Raw genomic sequence first — 15,186 nt, 5'->3', positions numbered from 1 at the left:
GGAAACTGGGAACATTTTACGACTGACGTTTACTTTAATTCAATGCAACCTGTGTTCATGAGGCATATACTGTGTCTACTACTTCATAAAAACCCCTTCGGTCTGGGCTCACACATAGCTATACTGTGATTGGACTTTCTTAACATTCCTGAAAAACATCTTTACTTTATTTTGCCTAGTTTTTTTTTTTTTCATTTGTTGTCTACGGTTTGTGAGGTGGAGAAGAATGGGGTGAACTTGAACAGGAGTGGTATGGATTAAGCCACACAAATTCCTCTCAAAATAATAATAGCAGTTATAACAATAATGAACATTTGCTGAGTACTTGCTAAGTGCCAGTGATCGCTAGGAGCTTTACAGACATTGATGTGGTCCTCTTAGCAGCCACGTGGGTTAGGCAATATTATTTCCTTAATGTGCCATCTTTAATTCTTTCTTTTTGTTTGTTTCCATCTCATCTCATCTCCCCCCTTCCCCATTCCCTTTTTCCTCATTCTCTCTCTTTTCCCCTAGCCTCTGGGATGGTACCATAAGCTTTTCATAAGTTCAGTAAATTAGAGTAACATAAAAGCTAGGAACTGCTTAATGTCATGGCCAGTTCACTTGCAGTAGAAACAAAGCTAACCCATGCCATGAAGCTGAAAATTGGTGTGTGTCTGAGACAAATAGGCAAACACTCTGCTTTCCTTTGACAGTATCCTCTCCTTCTCAGGATTAACACCAAAAATATAGACAGAAATCTCTCCTGTTGTCATGATAATACTTCTTCTCTGTAGGATGTTGGTCATTCCAAACACATTGCCCTTGTTTCTCCACCATGAGCCCAGTCTGGGCTTACTCTGGCTGTTCCTCGTGGTTTGTTTAAATGACGACTCTCTGAGTGGTACGTTGCCTTGGTACAATTCTGAACTTCAGAGATAAGCTCCTGGCTCTTTCCAAAGTAGTGCATCCTACATTCTGTCTGTGGCCCTTGCATCCTGGCTCATGTTTTCTAATTCATTAATTCATTCAACTAATATTTATTAAAGACCTAGAAGTCAGTCATCGTGAATTTGAGTATTTTATATTGAAGGGAAATACCTAACACATACTGTATGTTTTCTCTGCGGGATGATGCTCTGTGCTTCCTTTCACGATGTTATCGCCACTGTTACAAGGACCACGGAGTGTGGGTATTGGCTCCATCCTGCAGAGGTTAGAAAATGATGCTCACAAAGGTGAAATACCTTGTCCCAAGTCACCCATTTCCTAAGTAATGGGCAGAATTTGAATCTGAATAGAGAAACCTAACTCTACAGCTTCTGCTTCAATTATACATTTTTAGCCATATGATTCAATTTCTGTAAAACTTGTTTTAAGTAAGAAACTGATCAAAGTTTTGAACTGCAAGAGCCAAACCAGATGTGTATATTTGTGGGTACCATCCGACTGATGGCTATTTTAGTTAAAAATGAACTTGTGTTTTTGTTTTTTTTTTTAATTCTTTGATGGCTTTTATACATGCAAGCCTAGACGTTAGAGCTCAGAGACTAGCAGGTTTTTTTCTCACCTGGGCCAGTCAAAATTGTGGACTGTATTCATCAATTACATTAGAGTTACATACAAGCAGGTCTACATACAGATTTTGTGATCTGATGTCTGTTTTGCCAGTAATAAAACCAAAAGCAATTTCAGTAGTAAATCCAGCAGTGTGCAACCTCTGTTTCCTCCCACTCGGATTCTGTTAAAACTCCCAGTATTTAGGGAAAATCCATTGGAAATTGCATCATGGTCATAATTAAGGAGGTTATTTTCCTAATATATGGCCTGCCTACATTTGGTAAAACGCTTTTAAAATCAATTTGAGACCTCATCTTAATGAGACACAGTGGAAGATTTCAATAACAGGTGGTCATTCTATTAAAATGTAAACTGGAGTAATTTGTGATAATTAATCAATAATCAATAGCGTAACTTTCGGCTTTGTGTGAGAAGATAACATTTTTAATAAAATATAGCCAAGGTGACTGGTTATCAGAGACATACTTAGCTTTCTTAGATACCTACCTGGATCATCTAGTAAGCTAAGGCAGAGATATTAAAAATATCTGGTCAGATTGCATAGGGGCATAGAGTGGACACACAGTAAATACTTGTAACACAGTATTGAAATGGTCCTAGGTAGCCTGAAGGAATTAGTGAACTTTCTCAAATATCTACATTGCAGCCATTTATCCCCCGCTACACAATTATTTCTGAAGAAAGGACGAGAGACTCTCATAAAGTAATACAGGACAAATTCTTATTACTTCCTGAACAAATTTAACTGAACGTGAAGGATCTGAGAGTGGTCGTTTTATCAAGAACATCAGGGAAAATGGTTCTAATGTTACAGGCAAAGTAAATTTTTGCCATTTTTACTTGACTCCAGCTATCTACCAGGCTCACTGCTAACTTCAGGTTTTTGACCAAGTTATTTATATGGAATATCTCAGTGTAATATAGGGCATTGCAGGTTATTTGAAAATAATGACAAAGAAGATCCAAATGAGAAATTCCATTTCTATAATTAGTTTTCCTGAAAGTCAGGCATGTCTTTGAGGACAAGCTTTTGGCTGTATTATTTTTGTGCACAGGAGGAAAATTGTTAGTAGGTTTATAGATATTATTTTTATAATAGAATGTTAAATTCCCCCCAAACATCAAAAATTGTCTCCTAGAACTACTCTATGTTTTTAAAACTTGTTTTAACAAAAGATTCTAAATAGCAATAGGATCTTTTCTCCTTTCTCCACTCCAATGATTTAATGGGATAAATGAACCAATGTTTATATTTTTAAACCTGTAAATATTTTATTTTGGGTATTTTGTATATTTGTTGATATAATTCCATTTTGTGCATATGTACCATTGTGCATGTTGCTGTTTTTGATAGTCACTCTTTTAATGAATGTAAGAAGCTTGGACTAATAGCACTTTTCTTGTTTCATTCAAACATCTTAAAATGCAAATGCAACACTGCCATTTTAACTGTTGTGTTTAATTCAGTCAATAAATTTTGTTGTTCCTTTACATTTAAAGTCAAATCTGTTGGTTGTTATTTTTCCAGGAGGAATTTTATTTCCAGCCTTTTCAGTTTTTAGAATTGACACTAATAATGATGGTGATAATGGCAAGGTGATATGTATGTATGGTATTGGTTGAAAAATGCATGGTGGACCTGTATTTCTTTCCACACTTTGTAAACAAGTGAGAAATTTTTGTTTGGTTTGGGCAGTTGACTTTCAAAAGCCTTGTTATTCCGACGTGGATCTGATTTCTGAGCCTTTTACTCAGAAAATCTCCATTCCTCATAAGCTCATGCACAAGAGGCCAGCTAATCGGTTGTGATTGTTAGGAGCAGCCAACTGGAGTCTTTTATTTATTTATTTCTTCTTATTAGTTTTCAAGATTTTATTATTTATTTGACAGACAGAGATCACAAGTAGGCAGAGAGGCAGGTAGAGAGAGGAGGAAGCAGGCCAGAGAGCCTGATTGAGAGCTCAATCCCAGGACGCTGGGATCGTGACCTGAGCCTAAGGCAGATTCTTAACCAACTGAGCCACCCAGGTGCCCCCGGAGTCTTTTAAAAGTTGTTTTCTGGCTTCTATTGTTTTGTTTGGGGGTGGGTGGCATTATTAAAAAGTAAAATTAAACTGAGTAAATTTGAAAATCGAATTGGCTTCATTAAACAATTCATGAATTGGGCAGCATCCCTTTGGGCAAGTAGAGAGATATTCTGAGGAGTTGTACAAAATAGAGGGGGTTTTATAGGAAGGAGGGTAGGGCAAAGAGCTACTAGTAAAAGAAATAAAAAGGATTATTTCAGGCAAGGTCACCTTCCCTTAAGGGGAAGGGCAGTGGGTTTTATTAGGTGGCTGACCTCATCTTCCTTTGGGGGATGGAGAGAGTCCATGTGGCAGATTACCTCTGATGTTGATCAGAAAATTCCTGACTGACCAGTTAACATTTACACTTTCTGGGGGAGGCACAGGTTAGGTACTAAGTCCTGGTTTGGTGACTTGGCCTGAGTGCTGCCATTTTGGACTGTGGTTTTCTTTGGAACAGAAGTATGTTTTCACTTTGTACGCCTAATGGTTTAAATCCATAATAGTTTGAAACTCAAAGTAAAGACTAACGAGGTTGTGCCTTTTATTATTCCAAAGGGAGATCTGATTTGTTACAACACGCAGAGTAAATATACATCAGTAGAACCACAAATAGGGAGATAAGAAACTTACAAAGTCTCTACTCCCTTCATGTCCCACCTCCCCCTTTCTCCCAGCCCCTTTTACTTCCCCCTCTCTTCTTCTCTTGTCCTAGAATTAACATGGAAGCAACTCAAAATAACTGAACTCGATTTCCCTTTAATGAGGCAATGAGGAGGCTAAAGCTCATAGACACTGGGAGACTCACCCTAAAGTCTTTGAAACAGGAAGTTGTGGTATAAAGTTTGGAAACCAAACAGAATGGGTTTGAATTCTGGTTTGGGGACTTATCTGCTCTCTGGGCAATTTCCTTAGCTTCTGTGAGCCACACTTTCCTACTCTACAAAATGAGGATAACAAGATTTAATTTGGAGGGTACTTGTACCATTATTAACTTTCAGAAAGAAAGAAAGGTGTCTAAGATAGTATGTTTTTTGCATACGTTCATATAGTTCCTCTTGTTTAAAAAAAAAAATTTATAACAATTAAAACCTCAAGGGCTGGAGTTGAAATATTCTTGCACAGGGAACTTGCTTTGATGTACACAGAGATAAATATGAACCTCTTGGATTGGGATGGGGGTGTAGAGTGGTGAAGTATGCTTATATACAAACAAGGAAACCAATGGGAGTCAAGGTGGTTTTAAGTGTCTTATTCTGAGACACATTATTCTGAAATGAAAAGCCTACAAACAATTAGGAGAAACTAGGGAGGGAAAGCCTAGTCTTTATGGAAGAAGTCAAGAACAGTAGTTGAGCTTGTTGGAAAGTTGGCAACTAAAACAACAATGACCAGATACAATGGCACTAAAATCAGAAAGGAACTTATTTCCCCAGATACCAATCAATAGGATGTAAGAGACAGTACCACCATAACTGAGATATTGGGTACCTCAGGTAGCTGGATGGTTTAGTATACCCACTAAATGGAGAGAGATCGTTGATGTGTTTAACCTGGGGGAAAAAATGGGTTTGAGAGAGAAAAAAGTAATTTAAGCAAGAGGGCAATTGCCTCTACCATTGCAAGCCATGGATGAACAAGGTCTATGCTGTGAATTAGTCTCAGTTCCTGAACACTTTTCACAGAGTAAGCATCCACTTTGCCCTGAGTGGGATGTGGGATTCTGGGATTTAATGACTACACTATTTTCATATGACATAGCAGCCAAACTCAGTCAGAGAAACCCATCTATTCTGACACAGACAGAGTAGTTGGCCACACTGAACATATTGAGATTCACTGGTCTCCATTGTGAGCCTGCACAGGACAGTTTCAAGGGCATACACAATTTTCTCCTTTTATGTTGTTTTCACTGTGTGGAGAACTTGAAGCTGAAGGTTTAGAATCCCAAGGAAGTAAATGTGAACCAAAGGGGAGTGAAAACGTGTGTCTCAGAAGGAGAGCTTAATGTCATAAATCCAAACCAAGAGAACAAAGCAATGGAAAACTGCCCGTGAATTTTCCACCTATGCTTTGTACTCACGGACTCCTGCCCGCTCCAGGATATGTCAGATGTTCATGAGCCAGCAGGGAGATGAAGAAAAGCATAGTCCCGAGAAAAAGTAGATATCTGGATGAAGACCAGGACCCGAGGCTACAGAGACATCCCTTTATCTTTGTTATTCTCCAGGTAGAAGCTGCAAAGTATGTACTTGTGTTCCATCAAGGAGGGGGTTCCCATTTAAGATCATTTACGATTTTATGCTTTTCTGTCTTCTAGATCTGTAAGTTGAGAGCTTAATTTCCATCTCAGCTCCTGAGATTTCTAGATTCCCCATGCCCTGCATAAAAGTGGCCTTTTAGTAGTAATTGAGAGTCCTTGATGGTTGTTCTTGGTGCCAGGATCTGCCTCCACGTTGGCTTTGTTGCCCAGGGGATGTAGGCACTTTCTAGAAAACTCTTGTTCTCTTAGGCAGGTCAGGGACAACTCTTGCCAGGCGCTCCCGTGGTCCCACATCTTATGTCATAGTCTAGCTGCAGCTTTCCTTCTTATGAAAAAGTTATATCCATTGTATATAGCAGAAAATAGATTCATGCCATTTGGTTTAGCTCAACAACCACAGACTGTTTAACGTGTTGGGATCATGCTCAGCTTGGTAGGTATGAATGAGTGAGACATAACACTCTCTGCTAAGGCCACTTAAACTTCCCAACAAATTCCCTGAGTGCAGATCTCTGCCCTGGTGTCATTTCTTGGGGACCCTCAACCTCAGACATTATTATTTCCATTTTCCAATGAAAAAGTGAGTTTTAGAGATCTTACGTATTTCTGGCAATACAGAAGTTTAGATAGAGTTTTAAAATATCCTTGTACAGAACACTTATAAATGGCAGACAAAGTTCATTTTCATTTCTCTATATGCATTGTTGAGCTATCACAAGAGGGAGGCTGGAAATCCCCAGATGTTATTACTACTGATTCCTGGAGGCCTAGAACTTTCAGTTCCATGGTTCAAGAATGGGCTGGGGACCAAAGAGAAGACAATTAAATCCACAATCAGAGCAGAAGAGATGTTTTGTAGACCTTTTTGGTATTGAAAGAGCAAGCAGGCACAAAGTCAGTAAGGATGAAAATTTGAGAAACACTTATATATTTGGATACATATATAATCCTGGATCAAACAACTAAAGGCTCCATGTTCTTTTCAAGTACAAATAAAATTTATGAAACTTGGCTACATCCTAAGCCAAAAAAAAAAAAATAAAAATTAAAAAAAAAAAAAAAAAAAAAAAAAAAAAAAAAAACCAGAACATGTTCTTTTACTACAAGTATGCTATAAATTAGTAGAAACAACCAAAACCACTCCATACATTTGGAAAAAATTTTAAATGAGTCTTTCAATAACTTATGGATCAAAGAATGAATGAGAATGGATACTAGAAAACAATTGGAAGTACGTAATTATGAAGACATATATTAAAACATGCAATATAACTAAATGTTACTTAGAAGGAATTTTATAGTCTAAAATGCTTAAAACAGAAAAGGTAAAAGGCTATGAATTAATGAGTTAAGAATCCATTTTAATCAGATGTAAGAAGTTAGAAAAGGAATAACAGAATAAACCCATAGAAAGTGTTAAGTAGGAAGTAATATAAATTAGCAGAAATAATGAGGCTGGAAACAAAGGTATTCTAAAGTGGATCAACAAAGACAAAAATTGATTCTTCTGAAAAACATCTAGTAATATGTATTAAGAAAAAGAAAAGGTAATAGTAAGATTTGGAATGGGAAGATGGGCACAACTTCTGTGTGCCAAAGATAAAAAGATAAAGAATGCTATAAAGCTATGCCAATAACTTTAAAATTTAAACAAAATATGCCAATTCCGAAATATGTACAAATTGCCAAAAGTGACTTGAGAGGAAATAGATGACATAGAAAGTCCTAAAACTATAATAAAGGCATGAAGTTGGTAATGAAATCTGTCTCTTCCACTCCAAACAAGATGGTAAAACCAAGTGGCAGAACCAATATTCTACAAAACAACTAATGGTCAAATAATCTAATCTAACACAATCTCTTAAAAGAAAGAGGAACCATTCCTTGTTACATATACCTGAAGAAAATTAAAGCCATATCTCTATTATGGAATTCAACATTTCCATATAAGCTATTTGAAAATTGAATCTAATAGTCTGTAAAACCAACATTCATCATATCAAGTTGGGTTTATTCCAGGAAGGCAAATATGGTTCAACATAAAAAAGTCTATTACTATAACTTACCACATGAAGAGATTAAAGAAGAAGCATATATCTTAAAGCTGTAGATTCACATGCCTGAAGGCGCTTTTTAAAGTTCTTTAACAATTCTAGAATTTGGACAGCTAATACCTGTCATGTTCTTAAAGCATTTAAGACAATGAGGTTCTTTAAAAACTTGAAATGTTTTGTCTAATAACATTATTTAAGCATTGCCCATATTTCCTTGAATCTAAGGTTTTATAGATGCACATTCTCTTATGTGTCATAAAGAAAAAAACAATTGTGAGATACCACTGATTCAAATATGTACCCAGTTTTAGAGATGTAAAATTGTGAAAATATGCACCTTAGGATGGATGTAATATTGGTGTATTTGTTAAAAGTTTTAATAATAATATTCTTCACTTACCAGGGAAGTGAAGGTTTATGTGAAAAAAGATGGTTATCTAAATTTTGGGTCTACAGATACCAAATGTCCATATGTTAGGAAGCAACTAATATTTAATGAAGAACAAATCAAACAGATACAATCAAGGTCTCAATGTTTAGGAAAATTGTATTTTCCTTTTTGTACAGAATTATATGCTTTTCATGAAATAAACATGAACAAACTTCACATTTATACTGGGTCCGTTTTCAAGCCTCCCACTTCAAAGAAAATGAAGACCTGTACATCCGACATCTTTGCTTACCAGGCCCTCCAAGTTAGCAGGCAAGAATATAGTGATAATCGAGAAAGATCTTTCTCTGCTGGCACCTCAGTGTTTCCCAAAAGACACAAATTTCTCATAGATCTATGTCTTGCACTTACTTCCAGATGGTAATGTGTTTTTTAACAAGCTTCTAAATCTTTCTTTTGCCCATGGGACTACATTTCAGAAGATTCTTGTCACATCTTATTTTCTCAGCCTGGCAGATATGCAAGCAGGCCTGATGCATGACTACATCCATCAATTTGTGCCTGCCTGGTGGGTACTAGGTAGATTTCTTCTGAGTGGAGAGCCCCATCAACTGGCAAGTCCAGGTCCTACATTTTGTTCAAGATAATACTGGTCTTCCCATGATGGTATCTCTCAACCTGTAGGTCTTTAAATAGTCGCAAAAGGTGAAACCTACTTGGCTCCATTCTTTCTGATGGTCTTTAGTTTCCTCACCCCAAGGATTTGCATCTTTTGATCTTTCTTTTATGACTGTGCATTTTGGTTTTAAGCTTTCCTCCTTCCTACCATCTTTGTTTTTTGTTCTCCTAATAACCTGCTCTCACACTGACATTCAGCCCAGAATTATCTTCCCAACAGTTCATTTGTTATCTTATAGTGGAAAATCCACATAATACCTGCTTTTTCTGGGAGGATTATCCTGAGAGTCTTGCATCAATAAACTAGTGTTGTTAGGGATTGTGATAGAGTTTGTCTGGTCTTGCTTCCTGAAAAGATAACCTGGAAATCTTTGGAATTTCCTGAAAGACTGGAGTGTCTTTGTTATTCATGGTGGGCCCCTCATCCACACCGGAGCTTATGCTAATTACTTAACTCAGAATGGTACTGGTTCTGCCAGAGAAACCAACCATGTGATCAGAAGCCTGGGGGTCCAAGCCTTGTGACAGCAGCCTGAGGTCACCACTTCCAGAGAGGGGAAGGGGGCTGGAGATTGAGTTCAAGTTTGAAGCCAATAATTTAATCAATCATACCTAAGTAATGAAACCCCAATAAAATTTCTGGACACTGAGTAGCTTCCTGGTGGTGAATACCACCAGAGGGTGACAACCCCAATGCCATGAGACAGGACACAGAAGCTCTGTGCCTAGGATCTGCCAGACCTTGCCCTATGTGACTCTTCACTTGGCTGGTCCTGATTTGTATCCTTTTTCATATCTATAATTGTAAGTACAGCACCTTCCTGGGTTATGAGTCATTTTAATGAGTTATCAAACCTGAGGGGGTCTTGGGAAAACCCCCCCAAACTGGTAGCTAGTTAGTCAGAAGTGCAGGTGACCAAACCTGTGGCAGGCATCTGAAATGAGGACAGTTGGGGACCATGCCCTTAACCTGGGGAATCTATGCTGGCTGGGAGTTGCTTGCATTAAAATTGGATTACAGCATTGCAGAGATGCAATGAGGGGCTTAATCTTATCAGGCCCAAGAAACACTTTCAAAGAGTTATTTTTGTTATAGTGTCTATAAATAAAGAAATAAAAATTGATACAAAATCTCATAACTTACATGCCCCATTGATCTACCAGCTACACTTGCTTCTTAGTTATTTTATGAGGCTGTTTCTCTGAACTTTTAAAGAGTTACTTTCCCACTCCCTGCTTGTGGCTTTAACTGGACATTCTTCGAAGGTATACTTGGAGGGGCTGATCTCCTGCAGGGCCCAGAGTGGCTGGCCATACTCTGGTTTGGGGATCCAGAGAGTGGCTTGGGCAGAGGGGAGAGGGTCTAACATCACCCCATGGTATTCGTAGGCCTGAGAAGAGATGAAAAAACCTGGGACTCCCTGCCGTGCTAGAAAATGCAAGCGACACCTGGAAAGATAGCTCCCCCACTGCTGCCCCCCTGATGGACAAAGGGTAGAGATGTGAGTAGAGTCTGTGTTGGAAAGGGGGAGGGTTGAACAGCCCAGGTGTTGCCCAGCGTGGAGCAGGGGAGGGCTTGGCTGGGTTGCCATGTCTGGTGTTCCAGTTAGCACACCTCTGGCCACGGAAAGGCTTAGCAGACTCGCTGTCCTTTGAGTGACTGCTCTGGTATAGGCGAGAGACACAAGGGAGACCTTCCATTTGTGGAGTCATTGGGGTCAAAAAGTCCAATTGGGTCCAAGGAGCATTTGCCCTGATGAGAAGAACTTCCACCATGAAAGAAAAGAAGGAACCGTAAGGTTCTGTTAACCTAATTTCAACTGTTACAAATGTTTGAAAGGTTTGCAAAAACGGTTTTCAACTTTTTATCACCCATTTGGGTGAACACGGTTCCTCCTCCTTGGTGACCATCAAGGGGTAGAAAAGGAAGGTGGGACGGTTAAGGTGTAGACCTTGAGAGGCACGCCATGTACAAGGAGAGACCGCTCCAATTTCTCAATAAAGTTCTTAGAAGGGTTTTATTGAAGAGTTTTCTGGAAAGTCAGCTTTAAATATTTTGTCTGTTACTTCCTATCTTATTTTTCTTGACATAACTGTATGATGTAATATGAAGAAAATGTCGTGTTTTTCCAAGCCCCATAGAGTTGTCCCTGGCTCCCGTCTGCTTTAGCTCCACATGCAGCGTGAATATCTCATTTCCCATGGCACCATGAGAGGAAGAGCCTGGGGGCCCCAGCTCTTCACACGGTCATGAAGGCCCCATGAATCTCACATGAAATTCACTGGTATTTTAGGGAAACTCAAGACTAACCAGTAATTTCAGCTGTCCTCCCTGGTTTACATTGGGAAAAATCAATGTATATGTTTCCTTCCCCAGGAGCTGCCAGGTAATCAGAGCAATAGCACCAACACAATAAATCTCAGTGGATCCTAGGGTGATATGTAGCAGTGAACACAGGTCAATATACAGGCTTGATACATTTTTATTTTTAAAAAAGTCGGAAAGCAACACAGTTGTGTTTTTTTTTTTTTAAGATTTTATTTATTTATTTGACAGAGAGAGACACACTGAGAAAGAGAGAGAGAGAGAGAGAATACAAGCAGGGGGAGTGGGGGAGAGAGAAGCAGGCTTCCCACTGAGCAGGGAGCCCCACATGGGGCTTGATCCCAGGACCCTAGAATCATGACTGAGCCGAAGGCAGACACGCTTAACAACTGAGCCACCCAGGCGCCCCACAGTTGTGTTATGTTACTAACATAATGTAAGTGATACCTGGGGTCACCTGGTCCTCCGAGTTTAAATGCCATCCTTCCAATGATAGGAAATCCAGTTAAGCAAGGAAGTAATTTCAAGAAAGTTCTCTCAGCCTGCTCCCACAGGGAACTCGGGAGAATGTATTTCACTGCAAAGTCTATCCCACTTTGAGGCCAGTAGGTTTTCTGTACTCCTCACTAGTCAGCCATTAACAGGGAGACCAAGCAGCTTTTTCTATATTCATTGGCCATCTGAGTTTCTTTTTCTATACACTACCTGCTCCCGTTTTCCCCTTGGCTTTCCCACCTCCTAAAAGAGCACGCTCTCCCACCATCCCCAGAGAGGCCGGTTCAAGGGTCTTCCTAAACAAGTGTCTCCCTGTTAGAAATCTGGTGCAAGCTACTAAAACAATTTCCCGGGCACCTGGGTGGCTCAGTGGGTTAAGCCTCTGCCTTCGGCTTAGGTCATGATCTCAGGGTCCTGGGATCAGCCCTGCATTGGGCTCTGTGCTCAGCAGGGAATCTGCTTCCCCACCACCCCTCCTGCCTCTCTGCTTACTTGTCATCTCTCTGTGTCAAATAAATAAATACAATCTTAAAAAAAATTATAAAACAATTTCCCCACGCTTGCTACATAAGTAATTAAAGAAGAGCAAACAATAAAGGAGCAAAGAGAGGGAGGCTGTGGCAGGTGCTAGCAGAGCCCTGCGCAGGTCCCCCGGGAGTCTGTGTCTGTGAGGCTAATAATGACTCAGACCCACAACCTTCTCTTGGAGTTCTGCCTACCAGACTGGCGCTAGCTCTCCAGGCCTGCCTGGAGAGGGTTCCAATAGCCCTGTTGGAGAGGGTGGAGAGGGTTCCAATAGCCCTGGAGAGGGTTCCAATAGCCCTGTTCCCTGGGCTGAATGTATGTGACTGTGCTTGAAACCTCTGACTTAACGAGGTTTTAAACCTCTAGGCATAGGATTCATTACTACGAATTCATCAGCATCACTGGCAACTGGCACTGAAAGTACAATCATTTTAATGTTCACACTAATCCTGTGAGCTAAATTGGCTGGGGACAGAGTTTTTGGAGCTAGAATTCCAGAACTTTTAAGCTGGAAGGCCTTGGAGAGGATGTAGTCTAACCCCTTTATTTTACAAATGAAGAAACTGAGGTCCAAAGATGGAAAAATGATCTCCTGCTGGTGAGTGAGGTTCCGTGGTGAGGGAGGGGACGGGTTTAAAGCCAGAGCTGAAGACAGGTGCTTGTCTGGTTCTCCTTTCCAGTGATGGATGGATGGAGAAGAGCATTTCAGGCTTTTGTTACGAGTCCGAGTAAGTTATCCACAATTCCTGGAGAGGGTCTTCTTCATTCAGGAGGTGCAGGGGAGGATGGAAAGATACAGGTTCAAGAGAGATTCAGGAAGTAGTAGCAATACTTGATGACCAATTGGATATGAAAGGAAAGAGAAAGAGAGAGAGAGATGACAGACAACTCAGGAATTTCCGATTTGTTAAAAGATATAGTAATTCATTATAAAAGGCAATATTGAGCAAAAAGCAAATATTATTTTTTTTATTTTTTAAAGATTTATTTATTTGACAGAGAGAGAGACAGCAAGAGAGGGAACACAGCAGGGGAGAGTGAGAAGCAGGCTTCCTGCTGAGCAGGGCGCCTGATGTGGGGAGCGATCCCAGGACCCTGGGATCATGACTGAGCTGAAGGCAGACGCTTAACAACTAAGCCACCCAGGCACCCCCAAAAAGCAAATATTGAAGATGCGTTCATTTGAGTTAGGTTGAGTTGTAATGTTTTCAGGACCTTGAGATGAAAATGCCTTTAAAGATAGGAAACTCAGTCTGGGTGGGAATAGAGCTTGAGAACATTTTTGGATACCAGCAGATAACACTAGGTCATAATTCATTTGTTCCTCTATCCCTAGAACATGTCTTAAGAAACTGGTTGTAAGGTAGTCACCTACTTAAATCTGTGTGCCTCTTTCCCAGATAAACTACACAAAAGGGAAGAGAAAATACAACCTCTACAGAATTGCTCAAAATCATGCTTGCTGGGAATTAAGACAATTGAGATTAGATAAAACCATTGAAACTTCCTTAGATGAGATAAATGGATTGTTGAAGATCTCAACTGAAGATCCCAAGAATAAAGAGTAGAATCTGTTCCTAAAGAAGAATAACAAATATAGATAGATAGATAAATAGATAGATAGATAGATTTTTTTTTAAAGATTTTTATTTATTTGACAGAGAGAGCGATCACAAGTAGGGAGAGATGCAGGCATAGAGAAGGGGGGAGGCAGGATCCCTGCTGAGCAGAGAGCCAGATTCGGGTCTTGGACCCAGGACCCTGAGATCATGACCTGAGCTGAAGGCAGAGGCTTAACCCATTAAGCCATCCAGGCACCCCTAACAAATATATTTTTTAAATATTTCCTTTGTGGACAAAAAATACCCGTGCCCACCATTTTGACAAAATTAGCTGGATTATCTGACAGTGAACAATTCCATTTTCAGTAGGAGACCAGAAGGAATGCAAGTCATTTCTGAATGTTGTTTAATGTGTTTTTAGATAGGGAAGAAAAAAGACAGTGTCCTTCCTCCTTCTAAAAAATCCCTTTAAAAAAATTCCTTTCAAATGGACTATATCTTTTATTGACTTGAGCTTTCTATTTCTTTGGATGGAAATAATCAAAGTAAGGTTTTTGCCAGACCCAAGGGTCCTAAGCCAAGTGTGTAGTTGAAGCCATAGAAGTAGGTGAGATTATCTAAAGGGAATCCGCAACAGAAGGCAGGAAGTAGAATTCTGGTGTAAGGGATAGCTCTTGAATTTGCCTTTCCAGCATCCATTCTCTCCTTTGGCTAACAACATACTATTTCCTGTGGGGGCACCTCCATTCCAATATCCCTCAGTTCAGCTTGTTCATATAGAGGTGGCCCTACATTCTGGACCCAGGATTGGGCACACTACTCAAACAGGGTCTGCCAGAGCCCTGCACCCCAGTCACAATGGTGGATTCAAGGAGGAACACCTGACTCACTGGTCCAATGAGACATCATTCTAGATCTTCTGCTAAAAGCATTTGGGAAAAGGGGCTCTCCATCGGCTGGGGGTGTTGTCCTGGTGGGAATATGAGTAGGGAATTGCTCTTGGCAACTAGTCACTGCAGGGAGATCTTGCCTGAGAGAGAAGCAGTGGGAATAGAGCTACAAGAATGAGATAGCTCCTGAGTGACCAAACTCTGGCACCCAAGACCATGGGCACATTGTGACAAAGCTAGCTCTGTATTTGAACTTTTGGTCTGAGCCAATAAATTCCTTCTCCTACTAAAGGCAATTACAACTGTGACCACAAAATTTTGCTTGTGACCAATTTAAAAAAAAAAAATCATGACAAAAGCACTTCACATTGACACT

Source organism: Lontra canadensis, unplaced genomic scaffold (genome assembly GCF_010015895.1).
Source record: "Lontra canadensis isolate GAN:19392208 unplaced genomic scaffold, GSC_riverotter_1.0 scaffold103, whole genome shotgun sequence".
NCBI classification, from domain to species: Eukaryota; Metazoa; Chordata; class Mammalia; order Carnivora; family Mustelidae; genus Lontra; species Lontra canadensis.
The sequence above is the reverse complement of the archived record's forward strand: the minus strand, read 5'-3'. Positions refer to the sequence as shown.